General features: G+C 35.7%; 1 protein-coding gene across 1 annotated transcript in view; it reads right to left on the bottom strand.

Annotated features, from left to right (window-relative positions):
- Positions 1-15,964, bottom strand: part of LOC132750237 (extracellular sulfatase Sulf-1-like) — a 66,909-nt gene extending 50,945 nt beyond the window's left edge. Inside the window, exons 1-2 of the mRNA XM_060740184.1 lie at positions 15,808-15,964; positions 8,292-8,437 (exon numbers count right to left, since the gene is read on the bottom strand). The gene's annotated coding sequence lies outside the window, so the exon portion shown is untranslated. The remainder of the gene's footprint in view (positions 1-8,291; positions 8,438-15,807) is intronic.
- Positions 15,965-17,273: the final 1,309 nt, after the last annotated feature.

Here is a 17,273-nt window from a genome sequence, read left to right as displayed (position 1 = left end):
AGTGATCTGTTAGTTTGTACAGGAAACCAGCATGTCTGAAGCTAAGTAATCTGTAAGTTCTGTACAGGAAACCAGCATGTCTGAGCTAGTAATCTGATAGTTCTGTATTGGAAAACCAGCATGTTCTGACCCAGTGATCTGTTAGTTCTGTATTGGGAAAACCAGCATGTCAGAAGCTTAGTGATTGTTATTCTGTACAGGGAAACCAAGCATGTCTGAGCTAGTGATCTGTTAGTTCTGTACAGGAAACCAGCATGTCTGACCTAGTGATCTGTTAGTTCTGTACAGGAAACTAGCATGTCTGAGCTAGTGATCTGTTAGTTCTGTACAGGAAAAAACCAGCATGTCAGAGCTAGTGATCTGTTTAGTTCTGTATTGGAAAACTAGCCTGTCAGAGCTAGTAATCTGTTTAGTTTTGTACAGGAAAAAACAGCATGTACAGAGCTAGTGATCTGTTAGTTCTGTATTGGGAAAACTAGCCTGTCAGAGCTAGTGATCTGTTAGTTCGGCGTACAGGAAACCAGCATGTCTGAGCTAGTGATCTGTTAGCTCTGTACAGGAAACCAGCATGTCTGAGAAAGTGATCAGTTAGTTCTGTATTGGGAAACCAGCATGTCAGAGCTAGTGATCTGTTAGTTCTGTATTAGAAAACCAGCATGTCTGAGCTAGTAATCTGTTATTTCTGTATTAGAAAACTAGCCTGTCTGAGCTAGTTATCTGTACAGGAAACCAGCATGTCTGAGCTAGTGATCCTGTAAGTTCTGTATTAGAAAACCAGCATGTCTGAGCTAGTAATCTGTAAGTTCTGTATTAGAAAACCAGCATGTCTGAGCTAGTGATCTGTACAGGAAACCAGCCTGTCTGAGCTAGTGATCTGTAAGTTCCTGTATTAGGAAAACCAGCCATGTCTGAGCTAGTGATCTGTACAGGAAACCAGCCTGTCTGAGCTAGTGATCTGTAAGTTCTGTATTAGGAAAACCAGCATGTCTTAGCTAGTGATCTGTTAAGTTCTGTATTAGAAAACCAGCATGTCTGAGCTAGTGATCTGTAAGTTCTGTATTAGAAAACCCAGCATGTTCTGAGCTAGTGATCTGTACAGGAAACCAGCCTGTCCTGAGCTTTAGTGATCTGTAAGTTCTGTATTAGAAAACTAGCCTGTCTAAGCTTGTTATCTGTAACAGGAAACCAGCATGTCTGAGCTAGTGATCTGTTAGTTCTGTATTAGAAAACCAGCATGTCTGAGCTAAGTAATCTCTGTTTAGTTCTGTACAGGAAAGCAGCATGGTTTGAGCTAGTGATATTTTAGTTCTGTACAGGAAACCAGCCTGTCTGAGCTTGTAATCTGTTAGTTCTGTATTGGGAACCAGATGTCTGAGCTAGTTGATCTGTTAGTTCTGTATGAGAAACCAGCCTGTCTGAGCTAGTTATCTGTTAGTTCTGTATTAGGAAAAACCAGCCTGTCTAAGCTAGTTTATCTGTTAGTTCTGTATTAGGAAAACCAGCCTGTCTGAGGCTAGTTATCTGTTAGTTCTGTATTGGGAAACCAGCATGTCTGAGCTAGTGATCTGTTAGTTCTGTATTGAGAAACCAGCCTGTCTGAGCTAGTAATCTGTTAGTTCTGTATTAAGAAACCAGCCTGTCTAAGCTAGTTATCTGTTAGTTCTGTATTAGGAAAAACGCAGCCTGTCTGAGCTAGTTATCTGTTAGTTCTGTATTGAGAAACCAGCCTGTCTGAGCTAGTTATCTGTTTGTTCTGTATTAGGAAACCAGCCTGTCGTCTGAGCTGTGTAAATCTGTTAGTTCTGTATTGAGAAACCAGCCTGTCTGAGCTAGGTTTATCTGTTAGTTCTGTATTAGGAAAACTAGCCTTGTCTGAGCTAGTAATCTGTTAGTTCTGTATTAAGAAACCAGCCTGTCTAAGCTAGTTATCTGTTAGTTCTGTATTAGGAAAACCAGCCTGTCTGAGCTAGTTATCTGTTAGTTCTGTATTGGGAAAACAGCATGTCAGAGCTAGTGATCTGTTAGTTCTGTATTGGAAAACTAGCCTGTCAGAGCTAGTAATCTGTTAGTTTTGTACAGGAAACCAGCTTGTCTGAGCTAGTGATCTGTTAGTTCTGTACAGAAAACCAGCATGTCAGAGCTAGTTATCTGTTAGTTCTGTATTGGAAAACCAGCGTTTCTGAGCTAATGATCTGTTAGTTCTGTACAGGAAAAACCAGCTTGTCTGAGCTAGTAATCTGTTAGTTCTGTACAGGAAACTAGAATGTCTGAGCTAGTTATCTGTTAGTTTCTGTACAGGAAACCAGCATGTCAGAGCTAGTAATCTGTTAGTTCTGGACAGGAAACCAGCATCGTCACAGCTAGAAATCTGTTAGTTCTGTATTGGAAAACCAGCATGTCTGAGCTAGTGATCTGTTAGTTTCTGTACAGGAAACCAGCTTGTCTGAGCTAGTAATCTGTTAGTTTCTGTACAGGAAACCAGCATTGTCTGAGCTAGTAATCTGTTAGTTCTGTACAGGAAACCAGCATGTCTGAGCTAGTAATCTGTTAGTTCTGTACAGGAAACCAGCATGTCTGAGCTAGTAATCTGTTAGTTCTGTACAGAAAACCAGCAAGTGTCTGAGCTAATGATCTGTTAGTTCTGTACAGGAAACCAGCTTGTCTGAGCTAGTAATCTGTTAGTTCTGTACAGGAAACTAGCATGTCAGAGCTAGTAATCTGTTAGTTCTGTACAGGAAACAAGCATGTCTGAGCTATTGATCTGTTAGTTCTGTATTGGGGAAACAGCATGTCTGAGCTAGTGATCTGTTAGTTATTGTACAGGAAACCAGCCTGTCTGAGCTATTGATCTGTTAGTTCTGTATTGGGAAACCAGCATGTCTGAGCTAGTGATGCTGTTAGTTTTGTACAGGAAACCAGCATGTCTGAGCTAGTAATCTGTAAGTTCTGTACAGGAAACCAGCATGTCTGAGCTAGTAATCTGATAGTTCTGTATTGGAAAACCAGCATGTCTGACCCAGTGATCTGTTAGTTCTGTATTGGGAAACCAGCATGTCAGAGCTAGTGATCTGTTAGTTCTGTACAGGAAACCAGCATGTCTGAGCTAGTGATCTGTTAGTTCTGTACAGGAAACCAGCATGTCTGACCTAGTGATCTGTTAGTTCTGTACAGGAAACTAGCATGTCTGAGCTAGTGATCTGTTAGTTCTGTACAGGAAAACCAGCATGTCAGAGCTAGTGATCTGTTAGTTCTGTATTGGAAAACTAGCCTGTCAGAGCTAGTAATCTGTTAGTTTTGTACAGGAAAACAGCATGTCAGAGCTAGTGATCTGTTAGTTCTGTATTGGAAAACTAGCCTGTCAGAGCTAGTGATCTGTTAGTTCGGTACAGGAAACCAGCATGTCTGAGCTAGTGATCTGTTAGCTCTGTACAGGAAACCAGCATGTCTGAGAAAGTGATCAGTTAGTTCTGTATTGGGAAACCAGCATGTCAGAGCTAGTGATCTGTTAGTTCTGTATTAGAAAACCAGCATGTCTGAGCTAGTAATCTGTTATTTCTGTATTAGAAAACTAGCCTGTCTGAGCTAGTTATCTGTACAGGAAACCAGCATGTCTGAGCTAGTGATCTGTAAGTTCTGTATTAGAAAACCAGCATGTCTGAGCTAGTAATCTGTAAGTTCTGTATTAGAAAACCAGCATGTCTGAGCTAGTGATCTGTACAGGAAACCAGCCTGTCTGAGCTAGTGATCTGTAAGTTCTGTATTAGGAAAACCAGCATGTCTGAGCTAGTGATCTGTACAGGAAACCAGCCTGTCTGAGCTAGTGATCTGTAAGTTCTGTATTAGGAAAACCAGCATGTCTTAGCTAGTGATCTGTAAGTTCTGTATTAGAAAACCAGCATGTCTGAGCTAGTGATCTGTAAGTTCTGTATTAGAAAACCAGCATGTCTGAGCTAGTGATCTGTACAGGAAACCAGCCTGTCTGAGCTAGTGATCTGTAAGTTCTGTATTAGAAAACTAGCCTGTCTAAGCTTGTTATCTGTACAGGAAACCAGCATGTCTGAGCTAGTGATCTGTTAGTTCTGTATTAGAAAACCAGCATGTCTGAGCTAGTAATCTGTTAGTTCTGTACAGGAAAGCAGCATGTTTGAGCTAGTGATATGTTAGTTCTGTACAGGAAACCAGCCTGTCTGAGCTTGTAATCTGTTAGTTCTGTATTGGGAAACCAGCATGTCTGAGCTAGTGATCTGTTAGTTCTGTATTGAGAAACCAGCCTGTCTGAGCTAGTTATCTGTTAGTTCTGTATTAGGAAACCAGCCTGTCTAAGCTAGTTATCTGTTAGTTCTGTATTAGGAAAACCAGCCTGTCTGAGCTAGTTATCTGTTAGTTCTGTATTGGGAAACCAGCATGTCTGAGCTAGTGATCTGTTAGTTCTGTATTGAGAAACCAGCCTGTCTGAGCTAGTAATCTGTTAGTTCTGTATTAAGAAACCAGCCTGTCTAAGCTAGTTATCTGTTAGTTCTGTATTAGGAAAACCAGCCTGTCTGAGCTAGTTATCTGTTAGTTCTGTATTGAGAAACCAGCCTGTCTGAGCTAGTTATCTGTTTGTTCTGTATTAGGAAACCAGCCTGTCGTCTGAGCTTGTAATCTGTTAGTTCTGTATTGAGAAACCAGCCTGTCTGAGCTAGTTATCTGTTAGTTCTGTATTAGGAAACTAGCCTGTCTGAGCTAGTAATCTGTTAGTTCTGTATTAAGAAACCAGCCTGTCTAAGCTAGTTATCTGTTAGTTCTGTATTAGGAAAACCAGCCTGTCTGAGCTAGTTATCTGTTAGTTCTGTATTGGAAAACCAGCATGTCAGAGCTAGTGATCTGTTAGTTCTGTATTGGAAAACTAGCCTGTCAGAGCTAGTAATCTGTTAGTTTTGTACAGGAAACCAGCTTGTCTGAGCTAGTGATCTGTTAGTTCTGTACAGAAAACCAGCATGTCAGAGCTAGTTATCTGTTAGTTCTGTATTGGAAAACCAGCGTTTCTGAGCTAATGATCTGTTAGTTCTGTACAGGAAACCAGCTTGTCTGAGCTAGTAATCTGTTAGTTCTGTACAGGAAACTAGAATGTCTGAGCTAGTTATCTGTTAGTTCTGTACAGGAAACCAGCATGTCAGAGCTAGTAATCTGTTAGTTCTGTACAGGAAACCAGCATGTCACAGCTAGAAATCTGTTAGTTCTGTATTGGAAAACCAGCATGTCTGAGCTAGTGATCTGTTAGTTCTGTACAGGAAACCAGCTTGTCTGAGCTAGTAATCTGTTAGTTCTGTACAGGAAACCAGCATGTCTGAGCTAGTAATCTGTTAGTTCTGTACAGGAAACCAGCATGTCTGAGCTAGTAATCTGTTAGTTCTGTACAGGAAACCAGCATGTCTGAGCTAGTAATCTGTTAGTTCTGTACAGAAAACCAGCATGTCTGAGCTAATGATCTGTTAGTTCTGTACAGGAAACCAGCTTGTCTGAGCTAGTAATCTGTTAGTTCTGTACAGGAAACTAGCATGTCAGAGCTAGTAATCTGTTAGTTCTGTACAGGAAACAAGCATGTCTGAGCTATTGATCTGTTAGTTCTGTATTGGGAAACCAGCATGTCTGAGCTAGTGATCTGTTAGTTATGTACAGGAAACCAGCCTGTCTGAGCTATTGATCTGTTAGTTCTGTATTGGGAAACCAGCATGTCTGAGCTAGTGATCTGTTAGTTTTGTACAGGAAACCAGCATGTCTGAGCTAGTAATCTGTAAGTTCTGTACAGGAAACCAGCATGTCTGAGCTAGTATTCTGATAGTTCTGTATTGGAAAACCAGCATGTCTGACCCAGTGATCTGTTAGTTCTGTATTGGGGAAACCAGCATGTCAGAGCTAGTGATCTGTTAGTTCTGTACAGGAAACCAGCATGTCTGAGCTAGTGATCTGTTAGTTCTGTACAGGAAACCAGCATGTCTGACCTAGTGATCTGTTAGTTCTGTACAGGAAACTAGCATGTCTGAGCTAGTGATCTGTTAGTTCTGTACAGGAAAACCAGCATGTCAGAGCTAGTGATCTGTTAGTTCTGTATTGGAAAACTAGCCTGTCAGAGCTAGTAATCTGTTAGTTTTGTACAGGAAAACAGCATGTCAGAGCTAGTGATCTGTTAGTTCTGTATTGGAAAACTAGCCTGTCAGAGCTAGTGATCTGTTAGTTCGGTACAGGAAACCAGCATGTCTGAGCTAGTGATCTGTTAGCTCTGTACAGGAAACCAGCATGTCTGAGAAAGTGATCAGTTAGTTCTGTATGGGAAACCAGCATGTCAGAGCTAGTGATCTGTTAGTTCTGTATTGGAAAACTAGCCTGTCAGAGCTAGTAATCTGTTAGTTCTGTACAGGAAAACCAGCCTGTCTGAGCTAGTAATCTGTTAGTTCTGTACAGGAAACCAGCATGTTCTGACCTAGTGATCTGTTAGTTCTGTATTGGGAAACCAGCATGTCAGAGCTAGTGATCTGTTTGTTCTGTATTGGAAAACTAGCCTGTCAGAGCTAGTAATCTGTTAGTTCTGTACAGGAAACCAGCCTGTCTGAGCTATTGATCTGTTAGTTCTGTACAGGAAACCAGCCTGTCAGAGCTAGTAATCTGTTAGTTCTGTACAGGAAACCAGCATGTCTGACCTAGTGATCTGTTAGTTCTGTATTGGGAAACCAGCATGTCAGAGCTAGTGATCTGTTAGTTCTGTATTGGAAAACTAGCCTGTCAGAGCTAGTAATCTGTTAGTTCTGTACAGGAAACCAGCCTGTCTGAGCTAGTAATCTGTTAGTTCTGTACAGGAAACCAGCCTGTCAGAGCTAGTAATCTGTTAGTTCTGTATTGGGAAACCAGCATGTCTGAGCTAGTAATCTGTTAGTTCTGTACAGGAAACCAGCATGTCTGAGCTAGTAATCTGTTAGTTCTGTATTGGGAAACCAGCATGTCTGAGCTAGTAATCTGTTAGTTCTGCACAGGAAACCAGCATGTCTGAGCTAGTGATCTGTTAGTTCTGTACAGGAAACCAGCATGTCAGAGCTAGTGATCTGTTAGTTCTGTATTGGGAAACTAGCATGTCAGAGCTAGTAATCTATTAGTTCTGTACAGGAAACCAGCATGTCAGAGATAGTGATCTGTTAGTTCTGTGTTGGGGAACCATCCTGTGCCAGTGATCTGTTAATATATAACCACGTACCCTGTCTGTGCCAGCGATTCTGTGATTTCTACAGGCAACCATATATTTGGGCAAGTAATCTGTTAGATCTGCATTAAGAAATGACCTGTTTACTCCAGTGAAACATGGAACCAGTTTGTATGTGCAAATGATCTGTAAATTCAGTATGAAAAACAACCCTTTTTTGTGTAGTACTCTAATTAGATCTGTTCAGGTAACTAGACTGTCTGGCAAAATTATCGTAGTTCTGTATGAGGAACCACCCTTTTTTGGCAAGTCATGTTATTTCTGTACAAAAATTAAGGAACCAATCAATACTTTCTAAGCTAGTGATTTGCCAAGATAGAGAAGCAGTCCTAATACTGTCTGGACTGATGATCAATTTTGTTTTGATCCACTTCCCAGACATTAAAAAGAGAATGAGGAAAATAGATATTGACAAGTTGGGAAATGATGAGACATATGAGCCGCGTCATGACAAAACCAACATAATGTGTTTGCGACCAGCATGGATCCAGACCAGCCTGCGCATCCACGCAGTCTGATCAGGATCCATGCTGTTCGCTATCAGTTTCTCAACTTGTAATAGGGATTGTAAGCGAACAGCATGGATCCTGATCAGACTGCGCGGATGCGCAGGCTGGTCTGGATCCATGCTGGTCGCAAACGCATTATGTTTTGTCGTGACGCGGCTCAGATATTGACAAGTTGGGAAATGATGAGACATATCCATTCCTATATTAACAAGATAATGATTGATGCCATAAGAGAAGTTTTGTGTCTACGTATTTTCTGTTATTTTCTCTCCCCTAGTGATAATAGCTGCCAGATATTGTATTATATCCAATTTGTGTCTATGGTTTTCCTTCCCATATAAATAATGACTGGAACATGCCAAAGGTTTTTTGTTATCCTTTTTCTTTTTTTTTTATTCTTTTTTTTTGTGGGAGGGGAGGAGAGGGGGAGGAGGGGCTTTATTGATATAAATGATGAAGGTCAAAATAATATACAGTTGACATATTGCTTTGAAATCAACTTAAATACATATATATTGGTTTAAATAAAGATTATGAAGTTTACTTACCTATTTAGTTAGTTATGTACATTGTATGCATGTATATTTTGTCAGATCAAATACACTATTGAACTAAGATTCATGTCCGAGGAATTACGGTCATCTGATTTGAAGTCGGCGACACCGACTGACGGCTTTAAAGAAACGCATCACATCTGAAAATATAACATTAACAGCATATTAAGAATCTGCATGACATTACAATTTTACATGACAAGAGCAAAAATATGGCATACCCATGTAAAAGTAGAATGCTCCACTTTTGAATGACCTTGAGCAGGTACATGTATGTCTTGCACATTTTATATTCTACTTTATTCTTCCTTTTATATTCTACTTTATTCTACTTTATTCTAAATTATATATTCTACTTTATTCTACACTCTAAATTCTACTTTATTCTTCCTTTTATATTCTACTTCATTCTAAATTATATATTCTATTCTATTTTAAATTCTATATTCTACATTATTCTTTATTCTATCTTCTACTTTATTCTACATTTTACTTCATTTTACATTCTACTTTATTCTACATTATACTATTAATTCTTCCATACTCTACATTATATTATAATGTTCTACTATGTTGCACGATATTCTATTTTCTACATTCTACTGTATTCATAATTCTATTATTCTATTATATTCTTATACGCGTATATTCTTCTATTTTCTACATTTTACTGTATTCTACATTCTATTATATTCTACTACCAGCGTATTCTTCACTATTCTATTTTCTACATTCTACTACATTGTACATTCTATATTGTAAAGTCTATATCCTAGACTTGGGGATTACAACAACCAGCACACAAGCTATCTGGTCTATAATGAAAGTGCTTTTATTGAACAGTCATTAATCATTGCGATATTATGTTTTTATACCTCTATAGCATTAAGGAGAATGAAGTGTATATTTCCTTAATCTAACACCATTATGGCATACTGTATTAATGCACTACAAGTAGGTCCATAATTTATATATAGTTTTTTATACAATTAAATGATTAAAATGTGAGAGTGCAATGTGTCTGGGCCTTTCAAGCAATAATTCATAGTGAATGAATGAAAAATTGAATGATTGATGAATGAATGAAAGAATGAACAAACAAACGAATGAATGAATGAATGAATAGATTAATCAACCAATCAATCAAGCAGTCAAATCAATCAAGCGATCAAATCAAAACAAATCAATCAATCAATCAAATCACTCATTCAATGATTAATTAAACTCTCTATTCATGTTTGTATGATTTATAGCAACCCCCTACATGATACTATGATACGAGCTTCACTATAAAAATCAACACAAGGGCAGCGTAACAGACAATTAAATAATGATTTTTTTTTTATCTTTTTTTAGAAGAATGGTCAACTCTTCAGCCTTTTGTGATTCTGTAATTGAAGTCACTATCTCAAAATAGTAATGGCTGCATTAATTATGAAGTTATTTCCATAAAGCTTTAGAGTTGTCATTGATTCATCAATATCTGATGACAAATATCGGCAATACAACAATACAATAATATATTGATAAATAGCCCTCTTTTCTTGTATATAATTCAGTCTCATACCTGTTTAATTGATTTTAGTAAAATGCATGTTGTGTTCATACAAATATGTTGTGTCCTGTTTATAAATGTCTTTTACAAGATATTTTACTGACTGTTTTTTGTCATCATTGCTACGAAATGTGCCCCTTTTATAACAACAGCTTGTCTTACAAGCCAAGCAACAGGGTGACATCGCAACAATGCACCGCAAAACAACGTGCTGTTTGGCATGCTTTGCTAGAGATGGGACGACAAAACAACAACGCACCATTTAGCTCTTTGTTGTGTTGTCGCTAGCAAGAACGATATAGGTTGCGTTGTCGCTGTCGACAACGCCTCACGCAATGTACCAAATCAGCCACCATAGTTTTCATTTATCCCAGTTTTATCAGTTCTGTTAATATATCTCTTCCCCACTGCATAAGAGGTAAAAATCAAGAAATTAACAATTTTTTAATCACAAGTAGGACTGCGAGGCAACTAAATTACCACGGATTTCATCATAATCTCCAGGATAGACTGGGGTAAAATGCCCTGCAACCAATTATGGACCACTAGGTCCTCTACTTAGGGTAATTTCTTTCATCTGCTTTTCTGCCTTACTTTAAAAATTACCCATTTCTCATCAGGCCATTCACTAACAATTCTCCCATAAAAAAATTCAAACAAGAGCTGTCAAAAGGTATGCCAGCATACCCCACTTTTCTCAATGGTGCTTAGGGAATTGTAGGGAAGAAGAAACCTAAAAAGACATAATTCTGTAAATTACATCTGCTGAATTACCTCCCCCTGATAAAAACAAATATTTCAAAATTAACTTTAAAACTGATAAAAAGGTTAACTGTATAAAAACATCTATTGACCTTGACAAAAAGGTTAACCTCGTCAAAAAGTAAAATGTAATTTTGCAAAATTTGCAAGATTAGCTGCTCTTAGGATAATTATGATGTTAATATTGCTAATAAACAAGTACATTTTTTTGTATTCCAAGTTTTAAGATACCTTCAGTTGATACTTTCTGGGAAAAAAACATTAACTTATTACCTATGAGAGGTTCCAGTGACCTTGACCTTTGACCCAGTGACCTAATAATGGGTGTAACAGGTAGAACTCATCAATGAGCATACACATATTAAATTTCAATGTAAAGTGTCCTTACCTTTAATGTTTTATAATCTAACCAAAAAAACTAAACCAAAAGGATAATCTTAAAAGTTTTTACCCTAACCTTAAACGTATACCAGAAATGGTAACTAACGCTGCAGCTATGTAGGTCATAAAAAAAATGGAGCTAAAATGATGTAATACCTTGTTTTTCATCCACAAAAAAAATCTCTATAAATTTTCTTATAATTAAAGATTCATTCACACAAACAGTATCAAGAATGGTTTCAGAATTCGATTAAAGATAGTTTATAGGGCATTAAATCCACAGTAGAATGGTTTTGTTCTGTTTTATTCCACGGAAAACAGCAATTTTATTTCCCATAAATCAAAGAGGGGAAATTATGAGTGCGATAGAGAGACAGTCTACTTGATCAGCTGAAGGTGATATAAACTATAAAACCAGTCTGGTGATATAAACTATAAAACCAGTCTGGTGATATAAACTATAAAACCAGTCTGGTGATATAAACTATAAAACCAGTCTATTCCCCCCCCTAGACTATACATTATAATAAATAAATTACTCCATAAATATTGTATAATAAAATTTTCATTAAATGAAAACATTCAAGAATATTAAGCAAACAAAATATCCAAGTGTAACAAATAAGAAAAAAAAAGCATACAATAATTATTAAGAATGAAACTTTTTTTTATTGTAAACTTCGCTAAAGAGGGGACTGTGGAATCTATATTGTAATATATCTCCAGAAATTGTCTATATCCTAGAAGCAACCAATTTGAAAACAAGCGGTATATCGTTATAAGCATTATCGTTTTTAGTGGAGTTTACATGTTGTTAAAATTGTTGAAGCATAGAAAGAAATACATTGGTTAAATGTAGGATAAAAACAAGAACGTGTTTGTTAAACACAAATCCCCCAAGTTCGGGTTCTTGTCAGTAACGATTTTTCAACAACAAAAATGATGATAGAACAAAATATTATTATTCATCATCATCATGTATAAATGTTTATTCTAAATCACTTTTTAGCAAGCATCCTTTTTTTAAAAACAATATTCTATAATAATATCCTATTTTGAATTTCTGTTGTTTTTATCAACATTTGAAAAACTCGTGGAAATCGTAGACCAATCCACTTTAACGTGGGAAAACATTTCTTCCTTTTTGTGTGGTATGAAAAAACTCATCTTTTTCTTTCTTTTTTTTTTTTTGTACTGGCAATGTATCACATATTCAACAGCCATCTGGATGAACATCTTTTTTATTTTATTTTTTTTTTCTTGTACAAAAACAAATTTTCCCTGATATTATCATGACAAAAAAATAGTCCCTGATACATAAAAAAAAGTTCAGCCAGAGGTTATGATAAATAACTTTATACAAAAAAATCACGGAGATGATGTTTAACACATACTAAATTATCTGTAATGATGAATACGAAAAACATCAAATCATCAAATAGGGACTAAAATAAGTCCCAAAAAATTCCCCCCTAAAAAAGGGCCTTTTTTTAATGTTCAAAAAATGAATTCCAAACAGCAGTGCAAAAAAACCAATCTGTTTCAACTTCTGAGAAAAACTGAAATTTCATTATGTCTGCTGTAAGTTTTTTTTTCATCACATAATTGACATTTTACCTTTGGAAAAAAAACAGTCCACAAATTTAAATACCAATGAAAATTTCTTTGTGACAAACCACGTAATTTCATGTCCACGAAATTAAGTGAATTCACAGTATACATATAATTTTCATTGTAATTAAATCAGCACGAGATTTCTATTTTAACAAGAGCCATGTCAACATGGCCATCCCCCGCCGAATGTGTTTGCTCATTGGAAGAATGTATATGTAGTAGAGCAGAATAATTCCATTTTAAGAGGTCTTTTGGTAATGAAAACTGATGGCTATAGTGATTACAGATTTGAAATTTATGTGAATACTGATGGCTGAAAATAACAAAGGGCAATAACTGAAAAATAATGCAGGGTAGGTTATCATTCTTGTGTGCTGCATCCCTCCTCAGTAAAATCTATCCACCTATGAAGTTTCAAGTTGATACCTCAAATACTTTTTGAGAAAAAAATTGAATTGAAAAAATAAGTATGAAAAATAACAAAGGGCAATAACTCAAAAATTATAAAAGGTATAGTTATCATTCTTGTGCACTGCACACCTCCTGAGTGAGATCTATGCACCTATGAAGTTTCATTTTGATATCTCAAAGGCTTTTTGAGTTATGCTCTAGACAAAAATTAATTTTGAAAAATAACAAAGGGCAATAACTCAAAAATAATGCAGGGGAGAGTTATCATTCTTAAGCACTGCACTCCTCCTCAATGAGATCCATCCACCTTTGAAGTTTCAAGTTGATACCTCAAATACTTTTTGAGATAAGCTCTGGACAAAATAGCATGAAAAAAAACAAAAGGCAATAACTCAAAAATTGTATAGGGAAGAGTTATCATTCTTGCGCACAACATTCCTCCTCAATAAGATCTATCCACCTATGACATTTCATGTTGATATCTCAAACACTTTTTGAGTTATGCTCCACTCAGGTGAAAAATTAGGTATGAAAAATAACAAAGGGCAATAACTCAAAAATTATGAAAGGTAGAGTTATCATTCTTGTGCACTGCACACCTCCTGAGTGAGATCTATGCACCTATGAAGTTTCATGTTAATATCTCATAGGCTTTTGGAGTTATGCTCTGGACAAAAATTAATTTTGAAAAATAACAAAGGGCAATAACTCAAAAATAATGCAGGGTAGAGTTATCATTCTTAAGCACTGCACTCCTCCTCAATGAGATCCATCCACCTTTGAAGTTTCAAGTTGATACCTCAAATACTTTTTGAGATAAGCTCTGGACAAAATAGCATGAAAAAAACAAAGGGCAATAACTAAAAAAATTGTATAGGGAAGAGTTATCATTCTTGCGCACAACATTCCTCCTCAATAAGATCTACCCACCTATGACATTTCATGTTGATATCTCAAACACTTTTTGAGTTATGCTCCACTCAGGTGAAAAATTAGGTATGAAAAATAACAAAGGGCAATAACTCAAAAATTATGAAAGGTAGAGTTATCATTCTTGTGCACTGCACACCTCCTGAGTAAGATCTACGCACCTATGAAGTTTCATGTTAATATCTCGTTTATCACAAGGTACAGAAACTTTAAGAATGCAACAAACAGGAACAAACAAGCGGGGGTTTCAATAGTCCATTATTTGTTGAAGCCTTTAAACTGTTACACCTTCATGTGTAAACAATCCTTTTTGCTTTATTCTGAAAGGTAAAGGCTTATTTTTAAAAGTCATACTTTAAAAATACAAGATCAATTTGTTATTCTTAAGGGTATCTAAAAGTAAATCTATGTATAGAAAGGTGGCAAGGCTTAGAAATTAGAAAAGTCTCATCACAACCTACTTGAAATCTTGAATAAATATTATGTAATATTACGTAAAAAAAGGAATAACTTGTATAAAATGGGATATTATTATATTTCTCGTATTTTTTGTATTTTATGGGACAATATATTATATTTCTATTAAACCATGCCAGAAATTCAACTGAAACCTGCATATTCTAACATTAAATCATTTTTCCTTAATTGCATAAAACTTGTTAGTGCAATTCTAATTCATATGAAACAAATAGGAGGAAAACACAAAGAGTTCATTCCAATGCCATGTGGTTGTTTGTTCTGAGCTTATTAATTCAGTCATTAAAGTATCACCAGACATTGGGCAGTTATCAAACAAATGTTACAGGATTCTGAACCAGCATCAACCGGTTTCATCAACAAATAACTGCTAGCCTATGCCAAAAAATGTTAAAAAGCCAATAAATATGTATTTTCTTCTCTGACATAAATTTTCATATATATGTCAGCACTTCCTTAATAATTTGAAACACAGACACATTCAACCGATTCTTGAATGGAAATAAATATTCATGGCTTCATGAGTTGCCTATGAGTGGCTAAACTTAAAAAAAAAAAAAATATATATATATATATATATTGATTTTAAATTAGGTTGGAATTATCTCCATTCAGTTTCCAGTGTTCATGTTAACAAACAGGCCAACTGGAAATTTTACACGTTTTGATATCATGTTTAAAAATTGTGCACGATCTATGAATGAATTCTGCAATTGCGCGGCCTAGAATATACACACAGATTAAGCATATTTTAAATAAAAATTAAATGTCATTTCATGTATCATAAAAAGAATTGGTTGGTTACAAGTTGGTTTGTATTCTCTTATACAAACATGTATTTAAAACATTTACTATGAACAAAAAATTACTCTTCACAATGATCAACAAGACAGAATGACAGTGCATGCACCTGATTAGATGATAAGAGTGTTGAACAGCTTTAAGTCACGACTATAGTCAGGGAGAAACCAATTAAAAAATTGAGGAGTTTTTATCTACTTTAACTATTTCTGAAATTGGGTCTTGTTTTTTGCATTTTTATTATTATTTCTAAATATAAAAGAAACGGGACTAAAATAACATATGAATTTTATTAGAGACACAGATCTATTGGCACCATAAACTGACAAATTCTATAGTTTTGTAGTGCGCTACTTTACCTTTAATAAAAATAACCAGGAAATAAATTTAATATAAACCAAAAAGAAAAAATCAGTATGTGGGGTGACTGTCAAATATTGTAAGTCTACTGCATGTCATATATTAACTTAGCGGATTATTTCAATTTTGTTGTCATCCGAAATTAGAGCAATTAACATGTGACTTCAAATACCTCCTCTTTCTTCTAAAATAATAGTAATGAAATAAAAATATACCCACCTTGAAGAGTATAAATATTTCACACCAAATGAAAATAACAATATCACAAAACTATATTATTATACAAAACGATTTTAAAAAAAGTTTCCAGTTTTCTAATTAAAATGTGTGTTATCCGGTTAACACCTCACTTTGCGGCTTACTCTACACACGGCGGATAGTCAAATGATGCGGAGCAGATAATTACGACACGGGCTATAACTGTAGCACGAATTTCGCCTACGTTTAACGCGTTAATTTCCCATAACACATATACATGTATGATTATGTATATGAAGTCTTTTTTCTCCTGAATGACTATAGATAAGTTATTACATGATACATTTTCCTAGTATAAATGTTCATTTTCCTAGTATAGATGTTCTAAAGAACAACACTATACAGTACTGCAGTACGTTTTGTAAAAAAAATGCTGAAATGATATACAGAAAAGACCTATATATTAGGTCTGGTTTAAACATATTTATTTAAGCTCGATTGCGAAACAAGTTCTTGCAACTTATATTAATCACTTTCGAGTCCGCTTCCTGGAACCAACCAGTACTGGTGTCACATGAAGAAACATGTTCGTGACCCGAGTAGGGCTCGAACCCATGATCTCTGGGTTGAGAGGCAGACACCTTAACCACTAGGCCACCGCTCCCCTTAAATATACTAGGTCTACGTTATATTACATATATATATTTCTAAATTTTGTTACAGCGAATATGTGACGATTAAGGTGACAACAGACACTTTCCGTGGTAATCACATAAATGTCATTTAAACCAACTTATTTTAGTAATAATTGTTATTTATTTAATCTTTATGCATTAAATGTCGTTGATCATCATAAAAAATAACATATTTGAAAAAAATGTCTTTGTAAATGATTGATTTTTAATAAAAATCCTAAAATTTTAAATCGTCATATCAAAGTCATTTTTTATTTTTTTGTCATCAAACTTTTGGAAAATAAACATACTTATAATATCTGGGGAACCGTGTCTCAAATTTTGTCTATCTTTTCTCAAAAAAATATTACGTAACGTCAAACATTTTATGCGACTTTTTTCACCATACATATTACGTAATTAAAGATAATTAGTCGCTGATTGAGCAAACAAAAATCCCTGACACGGTTCCCTCCGTAAATGAATTCCCTTTCATGTGCTTTAAAACCGCATGTTAATTGCTTGATTATTAAAAAAGTTATGCCGATTCAAAGTTAGTCCGATCCGCATCAAACGAAGTGTCATAAATTGGCTGTTCTCTCTCGGACCCCTACGTTTCACGCTAAATAATTACATAATACACAAATATCGCACCAGAGAGGGTCACAAGTTGCGGTAACATACACTAACAACATTTTATGACCCAGTGACATCTGACCAATTAAAAAGTTGCTGATTAATATCAGTTTATAACAGAAATTTCTTCACATATTAACGTGATTTACCGTTAGTCTGGTATCGGTTGCACATGTC

The sequence above is a fragment of the Ruditapes philippinarum genome, unplaced genomic scaffold, assembly GCF_026571515.1.
Source record: "Ruditapes philippinarum isolate M1 unplaced genomic scaffold, ASM2657151v2 ctg9357_1_1_1_1, whole genome shotgun sequence".
NCBI classification, from domain to species: Eukaryota; Metazoa; Mollusca; class Bivalvia; order Venerida; family Veneridae; genus Ruditapes; species Ruditapes philippinarum.
This window is presented reverse-complemented; position numbering and strand designations above follow the sequence as displayed.